The sequence below is a fragment of the Ixodes scapularis genome, unplaced genomic scaffold, assembly GCF_016920785.2.
Source record: "Ixodes scapularis isolate PalLabHiFi unplaced genomic scaffold, ASM1692078v2 ptg006385l_1__unscaffolded, whole genome shotgun sequence".
Taxonomy (NCBI): domain Eukaryota; kingdom Metazoa; phylum Arthropoda; class Arachnida; order Ixodida; family Ixodidae; genus Ixodes; species Ixodes scapularis.
In genome coordinates this window covers 14,435-38,618 of record NW_024610479.1, presented here as the reverse complement: position 1 = coordinate 38,618, position 24,184 = coordinate 14,435, and the positions used below count along the sequence as shown (strand labels likewise).

Here is a 24,184-nt window from a genome sequence, read left to right as displayed (position 1 = left end):
CAACAACATTTATACTGATTTTAGATTGTCTCCTGTTTTAGCTGGCTTTGATTGGAACTCACCTTAACTATTATTTATAAACAAAATGTTCCTGCTAACCGCACAAGTTTAACGTGCATTCGCGCTGCCAGCGAGCAACGTAAGGGAGCTGCTCTGCGTTGCGAAACTCTTATTCTATAAGCCGTCGACGCCAACCTTGTTGCGCTTGGGTCCCCCCATTTCTTGGGAGCTACTGAGAGCTACTGCTCTCAGTGGCTCTCAATGAGAGCTACTGCGCGCGTTCAAAACGGCTTCAAAGGCGCAGTAAACGAAGATGGCAGCACGAAGAGGGTGATTATTGGAAAGGTCTGTACTTCGTTTCCGTCAAGTCCGACCCCAGCCGACGGTATACGATCCGATGAAGTCAACCAAGCAGCGTTAAAACTGCATAGTCACACGACGACCGCCGTGACGATGTACGTTAGGCTTGGCTTGATTGGCTAACCCGGGTCGGGGCACCATACACGGGCGGACCTAGGCTACGAATCATGAATGCGACCGAAACACATCGGATCGATATTTTACGCGTGTCATTAAGTGGAAGAGGAAGCAAGGATGAATAGAATGCGCGCGATTAATCTTTCTTTTTATTTGATGCACTTCGGTTGCATTTGCGCCACCAAAAGCGTCGCTGTGGTCAGCTTTCAACGATTGACCAAACCATGGGCATATGAGCACTGTCAGATTGTCAACTTTGACGGCGTTAGTTTCGGACTGCGATGGCTCCTAGCTTCTACTGTGCTTTTTAAACACACCATCAAACTCGTCACCGCACCCGATGGTAAGTAGCCAGAATAACAACTGGTAACGTCACGGCGAGGCAAATCCCAGTCGTGACGTCACGGAGGGAAACCATAAGAGGGCGCCACCGAAACAACTCGGCGCCAATAGACGCTTTGCAGTAGATGTGCATGGGCGCCGCCATAACTGACCTTCAGTGTCTGGTTCCTCCTATTCCGTTTCCTTCACTTCATAATTACCGTTGCAGACAAGGTCATTGCCGTTTTAGATTTCATTGCGTCCTGCTCCTCAGCATTGGCCTTTGTGGAGGCTCGCCAACGCCCGTTTCAGTGGCTCTTTACCTTGATAAGACAAGAGAAGGTCGGCAATGGCGGCTGTAATCTGGCAAGTGTGCAAAGCGTCTATAGTGTGAAACCCGTGTACGCGACTGCTGAGCGCGTGCTCATGGCGAGCTTGCACAGTTCTTTTGCAGCGTGCATTCCACACCGTCAAGATTGCCGGTCTTAGGAACCTATTAATGTGAGTTCGTTCTGAGCATGCGCTCTAAACAACACCCACAAATATGGCGTCCAGTGAATACTCCCTATAGATTGAATGCCGTATAGGTGCCTCAATGTCCTTCTGTTTAGGGTGATGCCACCTTTGCAGCAGACATGTGCAAGTCACTTAAAAAAAGTAAGTCAAGTTAATGAGTTTTGGCCTCAAAAGTGATTTGAGTAGAGTAGAAATTACTCAAATGGAAAGTAATTGAGAAAATTGCAAACAGCCGTAAAAAGTAGCGAATTACTTTTTAAGTTACTTTTATATTTTCTATGGTAACAAGAAAAAGAAAGTACAATAGGTTTTGGTCCATTAGCGAAATTCAGCTAGCCAAATATAAAGCGGCTTGTGTTTTCACAGATATGCTTTAAAGGGGCACTGACACATCAAAATCATATCTTTTTTTATTATCGTTTGAAAGGATCGAAAGCGATGCCTGGACATTACCCTCACAATTCGAAACTTGGGCATGTAGTATTTGTGAAGTAAAAAAACAATTTCCAAATGCCGAGTTAGAAGCTCCCACGCGATCCGCGCCAGGGGAGTGACGTCAGCATTTGAGGACTCCTGAGAGTCGAGTTTCTATCGCGCCTCCGCTCCGAAAGCGAGGAGGTGAGAGCGCGAGAACGGCGCCGGGCGCCGGCGTCGCGGGAACCACCGTACCAGGAAACCGGTTTCCTGCGTGGGCGCCGTGCTGCCTATCGCTTCGAGCAGACGACGATGCCCCGGCGGTGTCAGTGTGTCGCAATCAAAACTACGATACACAGACACCAAGCCCAGTTGTTTTGACCGTTTGACGATTTCCTTTTCGAAGTTTGCGAGGTCGTCGGGAACCTAAAAAAGACCACTTTGTCCGATTCCCCGATTCACCGATCACCCCCTGCTACATGCAAGGAGGATAGAAGGGTAGCAGAGCGCATGACGCCAGCCGCGTAGCCTCCACAAGCCATGCTCCCTTGACGCCTCGCCTCCTTCTCATTTTCTTCCTTACTGTCCTCACTTATCAGCCCAACATGACCACATCACGTGACCGTAGCTAGCCTTCGTCTAGCCTTCGATCTGATAAAATCTACCGGACGGAGGGTGCGCAAGCCTGCAAGGTATCCTTCTACAATCAACCATCCATCTGACACGTGACATGTAACGCGCACCAATTGCCAGAGAGATCTGCGGTCACGTTGGCCACAGAATCGTTTAAACGTTTTATGACTAGGCGTCACCAACATTGCAACTTGCCCCCTCCTAGTACCTATAACCCCCTTGGCTACATGCGTCGAGCGCCGCCATCTTTTCCGAGGAAGGATAAAAATCCGGAAGGCGACATCGCAACGAACTTTGATTTTTGTTATTTAAAAAAGAACGGCCGTAGTGTGTTCCCAATTGCGTTATAAGACATGTTTTACGATTGACGTTATTAAATGTTATAGAAAGGTCGCCTATAAAGCTTCGAAATGTCGTGATTCTTGACGTCACGAATCAAAAGAAGCGAGGAGGCGAAACGCGAGAGAGGAAAACGCTAAAAATAAAAAAGGCGCGCACGCGCGTGGAAAATCTTTTTTTAGCAATGCGTTTTTTTTTTTTTTTTTGCGTGTCTATGATTACAAAGTGCATCGTTTTAGACATTAAAAACAAATACGATACGACCTTTGGGGTGTCAGTGCCCCTTTAATAGCCGGTTCTGCTTCTGCTTGCCTAATTGTTTTGTACTTCTTTTTGTTTTTTGGTCAATAACGTACTGCGGATGTATCATTTCTACTTTGAGATTTAGCACTGCCTGAGCTTGATTTTGCAGACAGTGTTTGCTTGTTTACAGTGTTGCTTAAAGTAAATCATAGAAGTACTTGAAGTAAAGTATACAAAGTAAATGAGAGGTTATGCATTTCAAGTAAAGTGGTAAGTACACCTGGTGCATGGTACTTGAAGTAAAGTGCTATAAATGCAATGTACTTTCAAAGGAAAGTACAAGAACTTTTTAACACAATCTTTCAAGATGACCTTTTATCCCTTATACAATTTTTTTTAAAGTGGTATGTATTGCTCCAGAAGTAATCGGAGGTGCATCAGTTTTTTTTTTTCAGAAAGGGCGGCAAATACTAGATAATGTCAAGTCGCCATAGAGTGGTTCTTTTATTTACGGTACACTTATTTGTTAGGGCCTAACAGCCGCCATTACTTCACTCAGAATAATGACCAGATGACGTCTCGAAAAACGATGGTGCGTCTTCACCTGACAATACGCCATTTTTTGTTTTCAAATTTGGGGAACGTACTTTGAAGTCGGGAGCTGTACTTTCCTCGGAAGATACAAAAAAAATGCGTTAGTAAAGTACGAGTACATGCTCAAAGAGTGTACTTACAATAAAGTTTAAGTTTTCTAAACCTACTTAAGTTGTATTTTAACTACCATGCACGTAAATTACCTCTCAACACTGCCTGTTTATTAATTTTGTTGTGTGAAAATGGTGGTGGAATAACTAAGGTTTTTCGAACGATCTTCGAATCTTGGAAGACCTGCATGCATATATTGAGAATGTGGAGGAAAGGCAACGCGATGAGGTCACGTTTACGTGTCCTTTTAGCACGCGATTCTTCAAGTACTCTACAAACTACGGGAGCACCAGATGAGCTTCAGAGCAGGTTCCGCATTTTTGTTGGCTCCTCTGACTGAGGATGCAGTGCGTACACCTCCCGTGGTGGGTGACAGTTCCTACGTTGGGCAGAAGCGGGGACCAGCCCTTTCTTCAAATGCGTCAACTCTCCTTGAGCTTCGGGAAACAAGGAAACGTCAATGTTCGGCGCTAAGCCCGCTGTTACTCGGCCTCACTTGCAACCATGCCTCGGCAAACCTCACTCATGAGGGACCTCACTCACCCTCACTCACCCGCATCTTCACAGGTGAGGTGAGGGTTGGTGAGCTTCCGAACCAGGAAATTGCATGAGTCTGAGGGTGAGTGAGGGCCGTGAGGGCTGTGAGGACCGTGAGAGTCGTGAGGGCGGTGAGTGCGTGAGGGCCATAAGTGCGTGAGGGGCGTCAGGGCGGTGTGTGTGTGAATGGCATGAAGGCCGTGAGGGGTATGAGTGCGTGAAGGGTGTGAGGGCCATGAGTGCGTGAGGGGCGTGAGGGTGGTGAGTGTGAGTGGCATGGGGGCCGTGAGGGGTATGAGGGCGTGAGGGCCGTGAGGGCGATGAGTGCATGAGGGGTGTAAGGGCCATGAGTGCGTGAGGGTCGTAAGGGCGGTAAGTGTGCGAGGCCCTTTCAGACGGAGCAACTTTCTCAGCAATTTTGGTGTTGCTGGCGGGTTGTTTCCTCGCTTTCCCTAAATCGACATGAATTGCTGAGTTCGGGTCCGGCTCGGAACAAGCGAGCAACTTGGAGCAATTCCAAGACGTTTGAAGCGGCTGCATTCAATCAGGGACGCGATATTTTCACGTGATATCTCGTGCCGGTGATTATGACAATAAAAGCCTTGGTTCTGGTGTGAAATCGATCGTTTTTGGAAATAAATTGTTTTAGAAAGATGCATTACTATTATCAACCAGATTTAAATGCATAAAAACACTTTTATAGCGAGCAATTCTTCGTCTAAATAGAGCAAGAAAAATAAAATTTCATGATAATGATGGCAAATCTCAGCAGTTGTTTGCTGCGTGTGAACGCGGGCGGCCCGTGTTGCTTGTGTCGCGGCGTCAAGTTCCTGGGCTAAACTGCCCCGTCTGAAGAGGCCCTGAGTGGCGTGACGGCCATGAGTGCGTGTGGGCAGTGAGGGCGGTGAGTGCGTGAAGGGTGTGAGGGCCATGAGTGCGTGAAGGGCGTGAGGGGTATGAGTGCGTGAGGGCGGTGAGGGCGGTGAGTGGCGTGAGGGCCTTGAGTGCGTGAGGGGCGTGAGGGCGGTGAGTGGCGTGAAAGCAATGAGTGCATGAGGGAAGTGAGGGGTATGAGTGCGTGAGGGCAATGAGGGCGGTGAGTGGCGTGAGGGCCATGAGTGCGTGAGGGGCGTGAGGGGTATGAGTGCGTGAGGGACGTGAAGGGAATGAGTGCGTGAGGGCGGTGAGTGGCGTGAGGGCCATGAGTGCGTGAGGGGCGTGAGGGTCATGAGTGCGTGAGAGGTGTGAGGGGTATGAGTGCGTGAGGGACGTGAGGGACGTGAGGGACGTGAGGGCCAAGAGTGCGTGAGGGGCGTGAGGGCGGTGAGTGGCGTGGGGGCCATGAGTGCGTGAGGGACGTGAGGGCCGTGATGCTTAGTGAGGAGTGAAGGGTTGAATCTGAGTGTGGCTATGAGGGTGAGTGTGAGCGAGGGGCTTAGGTGAGTGTGGCTGAGAGGGTGAGGGTGAGTGAGGGCGACCTAAACTGCCGACCTCCGCTTGCGACGTGTCTCTCCGCTCCCTGCGCGTCGTAGCAGGGTTGTTGCAGTAGAGCGCTCGTAAATATTTGAGAGAGTTTTGGTCCCTTCATCCCCTGTCTACGCCACGTGCTTCCCCATCTTTGCAAATATCAGCTGATATTCCAAGGTCTTAATTCGTTTTGTGCAGGAATGTTCGTTGATAGGCAAACCTACCACTAAAATTCGAAAGTAATGTGTAATTTGAGTAGAAGTTACTAAAAAAGTAATTAAAGTAAACTACTAATTACCACAATAAAAGAAATGAAAGCCGTTTACAACTCCCTGTAACGCCGAATTAGAGGGCAGCTGTTGAGGAAGAGTAGGGAAGGGTACTGAGGGGGGGGGTCACCTGACCTCGGGGGGGGGGGGGGGGGGAGGCGTGACCTGTGGGTCACGTGATCTCGGCGGGGGGGGGGTCACGTGACCCCCCCTTTCCGAGGTCACCGAAGGAACCCGAGGCCCTCGGGGGGGGGGGGGGGGGATCGCGGTTACGCCGACGGTGACGGCGACACTGCTCAAGCCGGAAACGGGCGTCTAAGAGCTGCGCTCTAAAATGTAATTTAAAGTTATTAAAATACTCATAAAAGTAGTTAAACTACAGAAACTTGAGTAGAGCAATAGACCGATCTCACCAAGCGTTCCACGCATGCGTGACGCCGCCATCACTGTAGTTCGTAGGAGGCAGACGCCAGTTCACAAGACAGCTCATGCCGCCTCGTGCTCTGCTCGCGCAGACCTCCAGCAGGGTTGTCGCGCGTGCAGAAAGAATACAGCTCCCACGATGCATGGCGGCAGCGGTGGCGTACTCAAACTAGCTAGTGAAATCGGTCTGTTGAATTACGTACAAGTCTGTTTTGTAGTACCCGATTCCGACAGCACGCGCTCACGGGGAAAAATACAAAGAAATCGACGAAAACAAAATGTCGCCATAGCACAATCAGCGCCGCAAACGCATGCAGGAACACGCTCTTTCACGCTCTTCTGAACAAAAAAGAAAAATAAACGTGTTGTAGAAAATGGCCAGATGTCTCTACCCTAAGCAAACGCACGTGGAGGCACCCTAGAATGCCGAGTTCACGGGAAATGGCGATTATGAAAAGAAGAAACTCTAATAATAACGACGTCGTTTTTTTTTGTTTTTTTTTTTTTTTTGCTTGGCAGAGTTGGCTTGTGACTTACTCAATTCCTGGTTCATAATTTCCTTTTCTATTTTTTTTATTATTATTTCTTCGAGTATTTTGTTTCTGTATACCAGCATTACCATGTTCACAGTTCAGCGCGGTCGTTGCCATTTCGTAGAGTCTTTCTACTTACTCTGTCAGCTGTTTTCTTTTTCCTTATTCCATACGTTTTCAAATGCGGAAGTATTATATAAGTCCGCATTTTATCTAACACGCATATCGGGTTACACACCATAGGTACGACATCATGATTCTGCTAGTTCTCTTGGCAGTGTGTCCTTTCGCTTATTGCGATGCACCACTCGAAGGCGTTATTTCAGGTTCACCTACAAGCAAAGACGCGTGGAAGGTATATATACTGGTTGGCCGAGTAGCAGAAAGCGATCGCTATATGCTTTATATCGAGACTTTTGACTTTTGTGCGGCGCTGAGGAAAGAATGGGATAACGTGGTTTTTGAAATCGATTTCCGTACGCCAGTGTTTCACGAACTGAGGTCCCCTGCGACCCAAGCGTATCAAAAATCGCGTTGCTACACCCCTCCCCCTTTTAACCGGCCTTTCGCAACGCCACAAACTCTTAAATTTTAGTGCACGAAGTGGAATAGACACAAGTGACGCTAAAATATTATTTGGCTTAATACAGTCAGGGTAAATAAGCTGGCCACACACCATGGCAAAAAGAAAGAAAAAAATATGCCAGCAAGCATGACTGTTTCTGAGGGCTACAGTGACACGGTTTGTTAGAGTGGAGTTTCCCAAGACGAGGGCTTAGTTTGGACGCCGTAACTTTAAGTTCAAGCTCAATTTTGAGCTACGTGTTGAGCTTCGTTTGCAACGACACCAGCGCAGAAAAGCCAGGTTCGCTTTTCTTTTTTTTTTAAAGTTAGTTTTATACGTTTTTTGACCTCTTCACACGCCCAGCTTTTGACATGGAGCATATAAAGTTATCACTTGACGTCATTTAAGGTTGTTGTTCACAGCGCAAGCTTAGAACTATAGCACTCATTTATCGTCCGCCAAAAGAATAGGTATCTTATTTGGCTGAAATGCACGGCTACGTACGTTCAACGTGAATTCCGCCCAATCAGGAATGTTGTTCACGGACGACAATAGGTAGCAGACAGTTGTGAGCATAAGCTCAAAAATGACGACCTCAAATATGTACGCTGAACGCCCGAGAGCGTGGCAACGTGAGAGTCACTTAATTATATGTTTTCACCTTTGGAGTGCCCTCCTTCGTGATTGCGCCTTTTGATTGGGGTTTCTGCACCGGTCCGTGCATTCGGCCATAACCAGATTAGCAATATTTATTTACAAAGCAGAGTGTTAACCTGTTCCTCTAACCTCGCGGATTACATGTAATTTAGAAAAAAAGGAATGTACTATCCTTCCAAAATCAAAGGACTATACTTTTTCGTTTACCTTCGTACCAGTGGCGTAGCTAGAGGAGAGGCTTATGGGGCTTTAGCCCCCCCCCCCCCCCCCCCCCCAAGCGCACCGAAACCTCATCCGACCCTATAATATAAAAACTTTCTGTGCAGGAGTGGTTGATTCTTTCCCTGTTGTCTGTGGGAAGCGTTACGTCGGGCAGAGAGGTCGCTGTCTTAACGATAGGCTTCGAGAACATGACAACAATACCATTAACGCTAACTCCGGTCACCCGAGCATTCATTGCGGAGATTGTAGATGCTCCCCCCTTCTAAACAATTGCACGGTACTGGGACGAAGCAAGAACAAACTAACTAGAGCAATTATCGAAGCCGCTAACATAGACCTGCCAGATGGATTATGTGTTAGCACCCGATCGATTACCTTATCCAAAAAGAGTTAGATTATTTAGGAAAACCTCCCTAGTGACTTTACTGTAGTCGGACTTGATCTCATTCTCTTTCATTTCTTTCTTTTCGTTTTATTTTTGTTCTGCATTTTATTTCCTTGACTCCCTGCCTCATCTTCTCTCCTTTCCCTTTTCGTTATTTTTTTTCTTGTTCCTTCTCTGCTCTTCCATGGTTAATTTTATTTTCTTCTTCTTTTTACTGCGTAAGAGTAAAACATAACGAAGATGATGTTTAATTTATACCGAAGTTAACAATCAGCGCTCCGTGAAAAAAAAAATTGGGTTGTGTGTATGTTTATACAGCCTAGAACTTGGTCTGCCTCACAGGGGAGACGAGTCTCCCAGCTGTAGATGAGCAATTTAGCCAGTGCAGTACAACCGCTAGCCTGGGGTCTTTAACGTGCACCACGCAGTAGTGATACACGACCGCAGGCCGGTAAGATGCTCATCCAGATCGAAACGGGCAGGGGTGGGGCTCGAACCCAGGATCCCTGGGTTCTGCAGCGCGAGCTTTCGCTCCACGTGCTTCAGCGCTCCGTGAGTGTCGTTTCTTTGTGTGGATGGGATTTGATGGTTGTCTTTTGTGCGCTGTGAAGTATTAACATAATTCACCAACTCGCCCAAACTGAAGTACTGACCGTGAACTTCAAACACGGCTTCGGGAAATTGTTTTTTTACTTCAGAAATACTGAGTTTCCAAGTTTCCGATTTTGAGGCTATTGCCCAAACAACGATTTCAATCGTTTCGGATAATAAAAAAAATAATTTTGAAGCTGTCAGTGCCACTTTAAGCCCTCTTGGAGGCCGGATGTTCCAAAGGCACGCCCTGTTGTACTTATTTTCTCAGTGACCAGAGTTGTTTTTTGTTTATAGGTAAGTTTGTGAACAGGACTCTTGAAAACTTCATTGTCCACGTACCCTCCGTATGATCTAATTTATCTAAAGCCACAGTATGATGCTCATGCATCATACAAAAAAACTCGCTACAGACATGACGACAAATTTATCTCCGGACACGCCTCAAGTAACCTTCGAATCTTGTTGGCTTCATAATATGTATGATTGGAACATGTCTGCAGAGAGTTTTTTATGACCGATGTTTCAGGACCTTCATACAATTAAGAAACACGCTTCAGACAGTGTCTGTAGACTGTCTTTTTCATGATGGATTTGAGGTGTCACCACGGTTTTAAACGGCACTGGATAGCGGCCGACCGTCAGTATAAGTCAGTGTACTAGAATACGGGGTGGCTGGGACCCTGCGGCTCGGCAATAGGAGCGTGTACGGCCACGGGTGGTGAGACACGCGGCGCTGCGATCAATATATCGGGTGTAGACCGCCAACTGAGGCATAAATTGTGCCAAGTGTTCACAACACTGTCGTTGCTATTTTGTGATACGACGGTGCACTCTATGGCGTCGGCATATATCTCGTGGTGACCTGGCCGCAAACTTATGGTTATCTGCATTCTCTCGGGATATGTTTCGAATATAGTGTACTGTGATATTTCTGTCTAGAGCCACTAAATAAGCTACGTCTCAGAATAACAACACTGACCCATCTTGTGGCTTAAACTCGTGGTTGCCAGTTATCTGAAGCTTTATTAGCAATCACAAGAAACTCTTTTCCGTCTGCCAGAAATGTTTGAACAGTTGGCGAAAGAGCAAAGCTATATAGCATAAGCTTCCTAACACCGAAGCAAATGCTGAGGAAGTCGCACTTTTGAATAATGGCGATCCGCAGTTGCGTCTGCTCTGCACAGGCCCCAAGATGGCGGCGACCACAACAATATTGGGAACAGAGGGCCGATTCTTTAAGAGTAGCTCATTTAGTGGCTCTAGTTCTGCCGGATGGCGAACACATAAGTGTAGCGTCGGAATGACGTAAGCGAAACGGAGGCCGACCTGCAGGTGCTGTACTTCTGGCTGTCGGACGGGGTACACACAGGTGAAGGGTGAAACGTCCCTTTTCAGCGTTCCAAAATACTGCCGCAACAGACGTATGTTCAGACATTGCAACATTTGAACAAACGCCTGAAAGAAACAAGTGCTGTCTTCGCGTACGTGCACATTCTACCGGTAAAGCGACAATTCGACAGCTGTCGCCATCTACACAGCGTGACTCACGCAACCCGCTCCGGGGGGTCCCAGTATTTTTGTACACTCTAGTTCAAGCGCCAGTCCACGCACAATCCGTTCGGTATCAGGTGGAATCAGTGCAACAGACTGGATTTCGGCAGACATGAGCAGATAACTTCTAAATGCTACGCATTTTAGCTGCTGAACGTCTCATTGAAAGCTATTGACCGGATTGAAGTTGAAGGCAAGGTGATTTAATGCGCGGTTCTTGGTTTCGTCATTTCTGGGCAGTTGTCTCGTTCTCGACAATGTTTTTAGAACTTTTCAACTATGTCCGATACTGCGTTATTTGTATAAACTTACTCATAGGCTCTGAAACGTATTACATCTGGCCAATCCCGGTTCTGGAAGGCATGCGTGTCCGTACGAGCACAAGTCTACTAAAAAGTTTATTTACCCTCTTTTCTTTTTGCAGTTGTTCCTTAAACCCCAGAAGTTTTACCTCCTGTATCGTTCCGAAAAAAACGACACTAAATTAGGAGGAGAATCGAAGTGTTTTCAAATGAAGTATTACGAAGCTGACCCAGTAAAGAAAGAGTTCTTAACCCACCTACTTTTTAGAAATGACACGACAGGCCACATGTATGTACATTGCTTTTGTGACAATTTCCGAAGAAAATGGCAACGTTATAGTTGTCGTTTTATTAAGTCTTGCGCAACTTATCGGGCTGCAACGTTCCGCAAAGTCTCTCACTAACATAACAAGTGCTATAGTCACGGACACTTTACGACTCCCAGAGGGTGGCGATTCTTAAGCCGTCCGTCTTAAAGTCCTCAGTCAATGTGATTGTAGCATTATACGGCAACATTTTCTAGACTCCGTTCAACCCTAAGCTGACAGTGCGGTAGCACCTGGATGTTCGTTGGACCAGTGAAATGTTTATATTTTGCCATGTGCTCGCAGAGTGCGCGGTCAGGTGGGGAAAGGAAGGCGGTTGATTGGTCCGGAGAGTGTGTAGCTTCCATTGCACTGTCAGCTTAGGGGTGAACAGAGTATAGACTCGTGTTTGTCATTCTGGTAGACGCGGGAAGCACAGATAATGGGTAATACGTGCTCTATGATGTGCTATGCTTGTTAGCGAGGAGCTTTGGGTGGTTTCAGATGCGCAGCACACACGACAATCTTGTGATCTCAGGGTTTGTCAGAATGATCTGCACAAGTTTAAATCTCTTCACGAGTAGAGATTCACTATCATGTTTTAATAAGAGGATTTCCAAAGACAATCAGATTCGAACGCGAATCACCTCGAGATCTGTGCTTCGAATGCCGCATGGTAATGAGTTCAAGAAGAAACTTGGCACGCGGTATTCCAACAATGGATATTTCGATGATTCGTGTTTGCAGACTGTCTTAGGTATTATCAGAGGACTCTGGTATTATGTACGAACATTCTGACCAGGGCTTAAGGGTCCGTGTAGCACGTTGAGACCATAGTGCTCTCGGATTGTGAGGAGCCCCTTGCGGTAACTAAGCAAATCGAGAGAGAAAGGAGGTTTGTCGGGACCGCTACGGCTTTCAATTCGCTGCTTTGCGAAGTCGTGACGTTTAACAGCCTTTGCGCTATCCTTTGGTGTGTTACGATCCGCCCCGTAACGTCGTGCGATCACGTTGGATGGTACGCTTCGTCATTCGAGAGTCAGCTGCACGCGCCGAGGGTTGACTAGGGTAACGAAGGCTCCCGTAAGTCATACCTATAGACAATTGCAAGCATGGCGCCACAAGTGGTGCCCCATGCGTGCAAGCGCGTGCAACGCGCGGGTGAACGTAGCTTTGGCAAGCTCGTAATCGCACGGGCGTGCCTGCTCGAGCAGAGACATGGCGGCGGCCAGTCGCCCAGCTTGCAATCGTCTATTGGGGAGGAGATCGAACAGTCATGCCTCTGGCGGCATGCTTCAGCTGTGGGGACAACAAACCGAATTTCCTTGTTTGTTTTTGATCAGCGATATCGATGGCGACGATTCGGATGGCCACTCCTCGTGCGACCAAAGCACTGGTAAGAGTAGTGCCACTAAATAAGCTACGCTTCAGAGTAACGACACTTGGCCGTATTGTGTCGTAAGATCATGGTTGCCAGTTATCTGAAGCTTTATCTGAAATCACAGGAAACGCCTTTCCGCCCTCCACAAATGTTTAAATAGTTCATGACAGAGCAAAGCATTACTGCGTGACCTTTCCACAACCGAATCTAATGCTGAGGAAGTCGCACTTTTGCATCATGACGATCGGCAGTTGCGTCTGCTCTGCATACGAGCCAAAATGGCGGCGCCCACAACAATGCCGGGGAACGGAGTGCCGATACTCTAAGCGCAGCTCATTTAGTGGCTCTAGGTAAGAGTGAAGCGCTCGTGTCCAGACCGTGCATGGCGAGGTTCAATTTCTTTGTTATTCTGTGTTAGTAAACACCGGGCTGTGGGGACAACAAGCTCGATAAAGCTCCCCCTATAGTTCGATCTCCTGCAAAATAGTCCAGCTGTTTTTTGGCCATTTTCAACTCTTCCTCGTGGCGTCGAGCAACTGTGTTGTGATGCGTATTGCACGGTCCGGGATTCGATTTCTAGTGAGTCGCTGGGTCAATGTTCGTTGTTACGATTAGTTATTTTCAGTTGTAACTACGTACAATCAAGTACGGTGAACGATGCGTTTTATAAGCTTCTGTTTGCCTGCTATGGGCTGTGTACGCTTTACTCCGCCGATTTTTGAGCTACCGCAACTAACTATATTTTCTGACTCCCCGGCCTTTACCCTTTCTGGTATACTATTTAGTATCGTGAAATTCATAATAGTTATTGCGAAATCGGCAAATGAAAATGATGCAAGAACAAACATTCAAATATACCCGCCCTTTTCAGGGCCGTGACGTCAGTGGAAGGTCAGCTTGCCAGTCGGGCGAGCAGTCTAAAAAATAGAATATGCCAAATATTGTTTCGTGCTGGAGCGCGGGGACTGGAGCGAGCTTCCAAAGCATTCATTTGACACCAAGAAACTGCTTCGAATCAGTTGGGAACAAATTTTACAGTCCAAAGAGTGAACCCCTGCACTTCCAATGACGTCACTTTTTCATTGTTGCCAGTAGAGACTTTCAGTTTGAAAAACACGGTCAGGACCAAAATTGTAAATTCAATAACTTCGTGAAAAAAAATTATTTTGACATAATATTTGGGATACTATTTTGGCGATGTTGTTTGGCGAGTTTAGCAAAATTTCAAGCAAATCGGGGACCATGAAGAAATCGGCGGAGTACCCCTTTAAGTGCCCTTCACCTACGCGTAACGCTTTTTCGTCAAACTCGAACATGGCGCGTTTCGCATAAAACCCAGGCATAAACGAATTATGGTCTAAAACACTCGTTTACTGTTGTTTGTTTTTTTTCGTTTTTTTTTTGCTTTTATGTTTATTTCTTTTGAGCAAATGTTGATTTGATGCGCTGAGTTCAGTAATCACAATGCTTAAAGCTTCATATTTGTAATTTTTGTACTCAGCCAGGCGCCCCCTCATTGGGTGCACTTCTATAAATAGTGTGTTGCTGGCTTAACTACCACGACAAGTTTCTCCCACAAATACGTCCACCCTTTCCACCTTGGCAGAAATAACGCTGGAGAGGAGGTGATGGGAGAGGGGGAAACCCCACAGATAGCGTTGTGAGAGGGATTTGTCCTAGTATTCTAAACCTGCAACAAACTATAGGTGCAAATGGTTTAGTATTCACTGTTAAAATGAATAACTTCAGAAACACCATGAAAAGGGTTCGTTGAGGAGCTGAAGCTGTCATTCCGTCGATGTGGACTGCACAGCGTCATTGGGATCAAAGGCTGCGTGTAACATGGACGTGATAGTAGCGCATCGAACTCAAGGTGAGCCAATCACACGCGCCCAGACTCGGCTGGTTCTTCATCTACCCATGGAATGACAATCGCCATTTGTTTCATTTCCTGATTCGATGCGCTACGGTCGCATCCATGTATCCACGGCTACGGTCTTGAATTGGATGCGGGTTGAAAATCGCGGCGAGGTCCCCACATGTGATAGCATGACTATTCGGTGGCTAAAACCACACGTGCTCGTCCTGAGACTTCCTGAGCACATTGCGTTGCGCGGTCTTTCCATGTGGCAAGCTGCAGCACCACACGCTCAAGCCCTCCGGACTTTTTTGGAAGTGGACTTTTTTTTTTCAGAAGTCCGCTTTGCAACACCAGAGGCCACCATTTCTTGGACATGACTTTCTGCGCGCGACGTGTGACTGCATCCGAGTTCACGCCGAGCACGCGCCGAGCGCTGACGTAGTTTCACTCGTGTCCAATGCGTGCTCAGAGTGGATGCCCAAAATATGGAAGCTACTAGAGGGCGTTTCGAAAATGATGTATTGTAACGCGAGCTCGAGATATTCACAAACACTACGCTCGTTGCCCTACCTCACGACCCCGCACCACGCATTAACCATTTAAGAACAACCGTATGGTATCGGCTCTGGGAACAAAAGGGGAAAGGGGTCTTCTGAATACGAGCGGCCCTGCGAGGAAACCAGACGTGTCAGGTTTGAGCCGAGGGCCTCCAAGGTGTCGGGGTGCTTTTGCGCTGAGAACAATTTTGTTTTATAATAATTACGATTTAATGGTAAACTACTTTGGGCTAGGCGTTTAAGTCACCATCGATAACTGGCCAAGCGAGAAAATAAATGCGAAAAGAAACAGAAAAATAAGATAAATATAATAACGTTTTGGAATAAATATAAACAACGGCACGACTGAAGTGTATATTACTTGGTTGAAATATCCAGGAAATCAACAGGACTTCATGGGCTTGTGCGGGGGCTTGATTGTGTTACTTTGACAGATGACCTAGATTACTTAGCTATGTATATTCTTGGAAAGTTATATGCTCACAGATGTGGTTTAAATGTGGTTTAACTGCGATTTGTGGAATTAATATATTTGGGGTCTTTTTAGCTCATAAATTTTCTGGAGCTTCCAGAACTCAAATTTAAAATGAAGGTTACAAATATCGATTACCTTATTATAACAATATGTAATCACTGCTATTCAGTAGTAACCTTTCATTTTCAATTATAGTTAAATACGATAGAAATTACACAAACTATGTAGTTGTATCTTTTAAATTTATTATTTCATCCTGACCACTGATATATCAAATATTTTTCTGTTTTTGCTTCCAGGGTCAGCTACTCCGTCACAATCGTGCTGGAGAAATCTAACAAAACTTTCAATTACTATGACAGATTGGTAGTACAAAACAGTATCGCTACAAGTAAGGCCACAATACTCATTGCAAGCTTCCATGTTAAGAAGTAATTATTCCTCAATACCGCAAAGGACAAAACAAATTAATTAATTATTTGATTAGTTAATTTCTAATCTAAAAAAGAGGATTACTGCAGATATAAGAAGACTAACTCTGGAATGAGTGTGAACCTGAGATATTGCGTTTTTGTTTTTTTCTAAGGCCTGTAGATGAAACAAAACGTCCTGTGATAGTAGCGTCTTCGACTTAACTTCATTTATTAATCGAGCTAACGTCTAATGTAATTTCTGTTTAACAATAAATTTCAGGATACGCAATTTATGAGCTGATTTTTACTGACTATCAAACCTGTTTCACCTTAAGGAGAATGAGTGACGACCGTAAGCCTGCACTTTCTTTTTCTCTGAAGTATTTTTATTCCAATTACACAAGAAAGCCTCGAAAAGGACGTCTAAAATTTTATGAGAGCTAACGACAAAAAATTAAAAAAAAACTAACTAACTCACACGTTCTTTTTTTTTAGATCAGAACCGCTGCTCTTTGCTGGACTAAATAAACGATTAACCTTTTACGTAAATTTGACGCGATAGCCAAGTTTGAAGACTTCTGTACTTCTCCTAAGCAAATGGATATTTCCGATGCAACGTCACCGCTTGCTTTTGCCATTTTAAAGCAATCTAGCGTATTTCGGAGGAAGACGAAAAATGGTTGCACTCCCATACTTTCGTTGACAAGCATGATGGTGTTTGCACACCCTGTGGCAATGTCAACTGTGAGTGTGTGTGTTGGTAGTGGCATTGCGCCTAGTCACGACGCCACCATGAACTAACCGTAATACGTCTGCACTCTTGAATTTAGCAGTTACCGCTATGGACCTCCTCTGTATAATGAATTCGGGTGCATTATGCTGCCGATTTACATTAGGTGATTTCAATTATCCATATCGAAAACAGCATAGTAGTCAATATAAAGGTGCAGGGCAAGATGGGACACAATTTCAATATTATACAACAACAGAAATCTGCGCCTTTATCATTTACGTAAAAAGTGGGATATTAAGGAATTTTCGTAAACCACGTTTCCCCCTCCGCTAAGCCCTCCGCAACGAAGAAGCCGCTACTGCGCCTGCGCGGTGATGGTCTCGACTGTAGAGTTCCACGTATCGTAGCGGGTTGCGGAGAGCGTTGCGGGACAGCGGAAATGATCTACGACAACTCCCTATTTATCTTAATTATTACTTCGGAATTAAAAACAGCGCGAAAAGACGAGAACCAGACAAAGAAGTAACTAGGAAGCAGCGCTGCGTCCGTGTTACTTCTTTGTCTGGTCCTCGTCTTTTCGAGCTGTTTTTAATTTCGAAGTCTGTACCAACTCGCCCAAGCCACAACTTTAGCGTTATGACCATAACAAGCTGGTCGGAAATGATCGCATTTTCGTGCGTTATAGTTAGGGTGTATACTTTCCGGTGTTTATTTATGACAAAAATTGGCGGATGTTTATCGGTGTGCACCAATAGTGGTGCTTTTCGGTGAAGTCTCCCGTGCAGACGATAAAAACGGTTATTATCGGGGAAGGGAGTGGGGGGGATTGCGACGTAAACTACCATTAAAGGGGAAACACAGTCCAAATTTTATTTATATCTTTTACACAATCTCACACTTCATTACTGCAGCATATGCATGCATAGATTCCTAGGATCTTCTTTGTCACTGACGCCCGCTCCTTCCTGTTGACGACGCGCAATTTCGAGAATGCCCGCTCAACATTTGCACTGGGCACGGAAAGCCCAAGAACGTCCACCTGTTGTGCATGACAGCTTCCACCTGTCATGCACAACAACGCTCGCACGACATTTTCTAGGCTATTGGTAAGAGGCAATGATGTCATGCCAATGGACCATCAGTCAATACTTATGCTCTATGTACTCGCTTCCAGCAAGTGCTTTTTTAATCTCACTGCGAAGTAAATGTATGTCAGCATTAACAAAAATTAGAAGAGACTTGTAATCATCAAACCGCTGAAATAGGAGACATTTTAAGAACAGATCTAGAATTGATCCTAATTTCGTCACTTTCACCTGCTTTTCAGGCTACGCCCTCTGGTAAACATTTCTGAAGAAGACGGTTTTTCGGGGAGGAATCGGGTTTAAGCTAATTTGTCTAAAGCTTGTTCGGGGTGCACAAATTGGCAAATATTGGGTTTTACCTGAAAATGAAGAACACTATGGTATACTCAACTAGTCAGTGGCGATTACTGCATTAAAGGCCTGTTCACACAGCATCGTTTGCGTACTTTGCGTCGTGTTACGGGATCTTGTGAATCCGCTTACGTACATAGTCACCGGAAAATCTGTGCTTTGTGTGAAGCCTGGAAACCGATTGATCCATAACGAACGTAAGAAAGTGTACGTTAGCAAACACTCCCTAGTAAATAAGCTACGCTTGTAGAGTACTGACACTCCTTTCCCCGAATTTGTTGTGGGCGCCACCATCTTGGTCTTTAGTGCAAAGTGGGTGATCGTCACGAATCGAAAGTGGGACTTACTGAGTTTAATGCGACTTCCACTGGTCGTTCTGGAGTGCGCCGGAATAGCCTTTTCTGGAGCGCACCTATTTTTCACAGGGCGATCGGGATCGAGACGGACGTGTTCCACGCGTCATTTGGGATCAGCTCTCACTCTATATCTCGATCCGTGTCCGACAAAAGTCGCGCCGCCGATTTCAGCGGATTCTACCGGAAGCCAGCCTGGCCAGCCCTCGGCGCGCACACGTGACTTCCTTTCTCACCGGGCATCTCGCCTCGGAAGAATTCGTAATGGCCGCTGGCGAAGTGCCACCCGCTTTACTGCTGCTGCTGCTTGATGACAGTCCGTCGTCAAGTTTGCTCGAGCAGCCCTTCCAGCAGCAGCGGCTCGAGTAGCAGCGACGACGAGGTTTGCTTGTATATCCTGCATTATTTCGACTGAATTCAGGGTCCTCCGCAGAAGAGGCCGAAAATTGAAAGGTACTTGGGCACAGTTATCGAGTATTCCGATAAATATAGCAAGTGGGCTCTACTTATATAAATGCATGTGCTTATTGACACGCACCTTTCACATTATGATTAACTTCGTTCGTGCGTTAAACACGTGTTGTTCGAACCGCGATTGCTAAAACACGTGTTTCGAGATCCGGAACCGCGAGAAGGGTATTTTAGGGAAGGGGAATGACGGGAAGGCATCCTCTGGATCCAGGAGGAGTGGTGATGTCCCACTGGGGATCCAGAGATCGATTGAATCCGTTCGGATAGCGTGCTTCATCTCGGATCTGATATACTGATCCCGGCGTGCTCAAAAGCGAACAGTAGTATTCGCGGGGCTCGGGCGATATTGTTTAGCTCTGCCATGGACTGTGTCGAAATTTCTGAAGGAGGGAAAAACCGTTCGCCGCGATTCCAGATGACGTTTAAAGTCACTGGCAATATTGATTTTGTGCACAAAAATAGCTGAAGTGTTGTTTCTTCGAAGCGTAGCTCATCTAGCAGCTCTAGGCGTCCCTATCGAAAATGGCGATACTGGTATTAGAACTCACAACGTCCGAGCCCGGATCTCGAACCTTCGCTCCATGTGCTAGAGAGATACGATGCATCAACACACACGGTCGCTACCGTCACTGATGGTGGCCACGTAATGGTATCTTTGCTGTGACTTCCCACTGCTCTTGCACTTAACGCACTCCTGACTTTAATGGCGCGGAAGCAATGCGGTATAATTAAAGGCAAGGCGCAGCGTTAACTGGCGGTTCGAAGCGTCCTTTAAAAATTTAATCAAGACACGATTACCTTTTTCTGGAGCAGTATTCAATTCAGAGATGTTCGGGTAATTGCTGACAAACTCCAACGTTAATTATAAAACAAACCAAAACATTTTTTTTTCAGTGCATCAGGTGTGGATGATTGACAGGCTGAACGCTACACTAATAAGCCCACAATGCGAGTCTGCCTACCAAGGTCCTGTCAATGAATATGGTTGCGCTGTTCCGAGACCAAAATATGAAATCTTCGATCCAAAGATATGCAACTAAAAAGACTATCGTTTGGTGTGCTTTCATATTCAAGATCTTCAGGTGCTGGCAATAAACTCTGAATTGCGGAAGGAACGAACTCTTGGCAAGCTTCTGCTCGCCCATGAAGTTTCGCACTAATAAAACACAAAGTGTGCGATTCCTTGGCGTCGCTATGTGTAACCCTAAATAACTAAACACAAGATCTTACCTTCTCTTTTCTTTACTCAGATTCTGTAAAAATAAAAGCTAAAATAAGCTAAACCAGGGATTGCAGTATATTTAAACAGCAAAATAAAGGATAGCTATTTTTTGTCGATGTTACCTACCATCCTTCCTGAATGCTAGAATTGCGAACTATAAATATACGTCATTTCCTTCATATTTCCATACTGTTAGTCCTTTCCTCAGAGCGCAATCTCTTTCGGGGAGGAAACTAATAGGACATCGCAGACAACAGTCACATTGGCCACTGAACGATACGGTTGAGACTACCGTTCCAACAAGACTATCCGCACGTCGATCGATTGCACCGTAATCTCTCAAGCGGCCATAAACTTTTTAATGTGAAGCGGAATGTCAACCCACGACACCCCGCTCCCTCCGATGACATCCCGACCAGCGGCATCAGTGCCCGACAGTTAACGTCATCTCATGTTGTTACCCAGCTGATACGCGAACATACGGTCACATCGGGGAGAATTCCAGTCTTCTGTTCACAACGCACAACACTGCCATCGCGATGTTGCTGCTATGTTGGGGACACGCAAAATACAGAGCCACGTTGATTGCCGGTTGGCACACGGCATAGGAAAACAGAACACTAGTCAGCACACAAGGCACCCTGGTACGTGCAGCAAGACCTGCCTGTCTTGGACGCAGTTTTCGTGGTCTCCTTAACGTCGTCGACGTAGAAACGTCGTTCCGCAATCCGGAGGCGGCCATCTTAGCAGTGCACGTAGCGCTGCTGGCGCTGCTGCGGAACTTTGCTGTTTCTAACGGCTTCGTTAGCTCGTTTGATAAAATTAGTAGTAAAGACGTCAATGCAACCGAAATATGCTGCATGTTTGGACTGGGAGACGTAATTACAGGCGGCCTTCGCTGATGCTGAAGCTCCATCAATTCAACAACCTTTATTAAACAATGCGCGCGACGTGCTCCAAAAACAAAACCGAAAGAAGTTGAGGCGGGAGTGCGGAACCTTTCTCCCGTCTGCTTGGAGAAAAAGAAAAATGTATCGTTCCTCTCTTCTTCTCGTGTCCGCTTGGAAGCCCGTCAGTAGAAGGGAGGAAGACGCTTCCGTTGCTACCTTTTTCCTCCCTTTTTTCTTTGAGTGAAGAATATTGAAACTTTCTCTCGCTTGCCCATATATTGCCATAGTACACATGTGCTTGCTTCCCAGTGCAGTTTCGCCGCGCCGACCGTACAAATATATAGGTTCGACTAATGCAGACGTTCGACATATATACCAATTTTTGTTTTTGTTGTTGTTGTGAAAACCGTCGTTTTTGGGGGTTCGCAAATTATTTATACAAAGGTGCGACTAATAAAGAGCAATACACAGTACATGGTATTTCTAGGCCAACATAAACAAGCAATGGCGGAACTTCGTGAACCCGAAACCGTTTCCGCTTGACCCGCGTTATGCGTTTGTTTCACTGAGTAAGAATCAGCAGCGAGTCTTTGGAGTCTCTATCGGCAGAAAATTATATTTGGTATGGCCAAAAATTGACGTACCATCGATCGATGCATCTTTCTATACTAAGTTGAACCATAAGCTGACGGAGAGTTAAGAGCTAGCGCTCGCCGTGGACCAATCAGCCGCCTCACTCCAATCACCTCACCGAGCTGTCGGAGCGCGGCAGAGTGTGGGAGCATGGTCATGTGACGAAAAAGAGACGTACGACTGTTAAAAAAAAAAAAAGCGCGTAGTTTCTACCGCACTGGCAGTGTATTGGTGTAGGAGTGTAGACGCTTTAAATACGAGCCTGATTGAGCCGCCATAGCCGACCTTCTCTTTTTACCGAGATGTCGAGCCACTGAAGCGGGCGTCGACGAGCCTCCACAAAGGCCAGCAGCTAGGGAGAAGGACAGAGTAGCACCTAAAGTGGCAATAACCTGGCCTGCTGTGGCTATGATAAAGTGAAGCGAACGGAATAAGAGGAAACAAAAACTGAAGGTAAGTTATGGCGGCGCCCATTCACAGCTGCCTGAAAGCGTCTGTAGGATATACGGCGCCAGGAATAAGCATAGTTTTTTTTGTTTAATTCAGTTTTCTTGCAAAAAGTAAAGTGGATCAGTCCTCACCCTGGTAGGACATCACGGTGTCAGGTGATGTCATCTGCGTCATGGTTTCAAGTGACGTCATGGTGCCAGTGGGGCAACCATGACGCTGATGAACACACGTGAACAGTGCAACGTCTTCACGGTCTTCCCTTGATAACAATATTATTAATCCGTTGGTTGCCATTAACATTGATGGTGGAGGTCGACGAGGAAAATCTTTAAAAATTTAACTTGACGAGGCCCTCAATCCCCGACATAGGCTTAACAGCAGAGGTATAGGAACAGCAGACATAAAAGCATAAGGGGCTCAGTACACATACCAACCAAACAAGAACAAGTAAATCCGGATATTAAAAAAACTGAATGGCAAAAACACTGCTGCTTTACCCATCAACATTTACAACATATTATTAAAGTTGTTTTGATCAGATTTGACTAAATCCAACTCACTATCATATAATTGGTTAAGTAATTTAGGCAGCGTATATCTAATTATCTGAGAGCCGTAATTTGTTCTCTGTCCCAACTTCTCCCAACGTTCCGCGTGACGAGTGGGGTAAAGTAAGGAGACATCGTCAGTATGACGTCACTATTGAGGCTACCTGCCACAGACACGAACGCGCTAAATGCTGGCCCTATACATGCTATGTGTTTTAAAACTATTCGCATATCAAGCTGCAACTCTGGCTTATCCAACGCATGGCTCTCCTGGCGCAGTTAAAGGAGCGATGCAACAATTTTTGTACTGTGCACAAATACCGCTTAAATCGGATCCCTAACGTTAATGACCTATGAAACACGCGTTCGTTTTTCACCCCACGCAATAGAAGTCCCAGAAAGAATTTAAGAAAAACGAGCGGCGTTCACCCCCTCAACTCGCAGCCAGAACAAGCGGCCACGTGATCTGGAGCCGATTATATGCCGCCAGTGTTGATCATAGCCACGCGCAGGGGTTGGCAAAGCGCAGGACACGCGCTGAGTTCCAGACATTGTTATGGCTCGGCTGTTGTCGTCGTTGCAGCGATTGGACACGGGTCACAACCCGAATGCTTCTCGAGCTAGCAATTGTCACGAGCCCAAGTCGAGTGCCCACGCAATGCTCGGGTCCAATCTGTGAACCGCATTCAAATATCGTCACTTGGGTGTACTGCGATCCCCGAGTTACGTCATCAAATTTTGCAAAGGAGAGATTGAATGAAAATGATCGCTTTTGTCCTTGAAATTACACCACAACAAAGGAGTTTCTTGGCCAATGGTGTTGCGTGTGAGTATCCTTGAGTCCGAGGTGTGCCAGTAAGCTAGTGTAGAGAGAAAAACATTCCAATTGAATATCGTTGCACAGCTCCTTTAAATGGACAATGTTAAACCACTTAACCGCGCCTGTTTAAGAATTACTTGCTGCAACTAACGTTATATTTTGGCTTTTATGACTCTTTATCACATGGGCCGGATCATCGTTCGTTTCTTTATAAATAAACATTTAAAACTGCGTTTTTATTTTAGATCTGTGTACACTGGAAAATGTTCCCGATTAACAGGCAAAGTATGCTGGTAATATGTTACAAACACTGCCGTTGTTGAAATGAAGAGTACGTTAAAATACAAACAAACACTTCATTCGAATGCGTCAATAAGTTTTTAAGACACACTATGATTTATATTTCAATCTGTTATTAATGTAATAAGTCTAGAAAATAAATGTATTGCAGACCCACTGGGGTCTCCTTACGGGGGCTGACGT

The 24,184-nt window shown here is 46.0% G+C and overlaps 1 pseudogene; it reads left to right on the top strand.

Annotated features, from left to right (window-relative positions):
• The first annotated feature begins 7,058 nt into the window (after positions 1–7,058).
• LOC8027503 lies at positions 7,059–20,421 on the top strand (annotated as a pseudogene).
• The last annotated feature ends 3,763 nt before the right edge of the window (positions 20,422–24,184 follow it).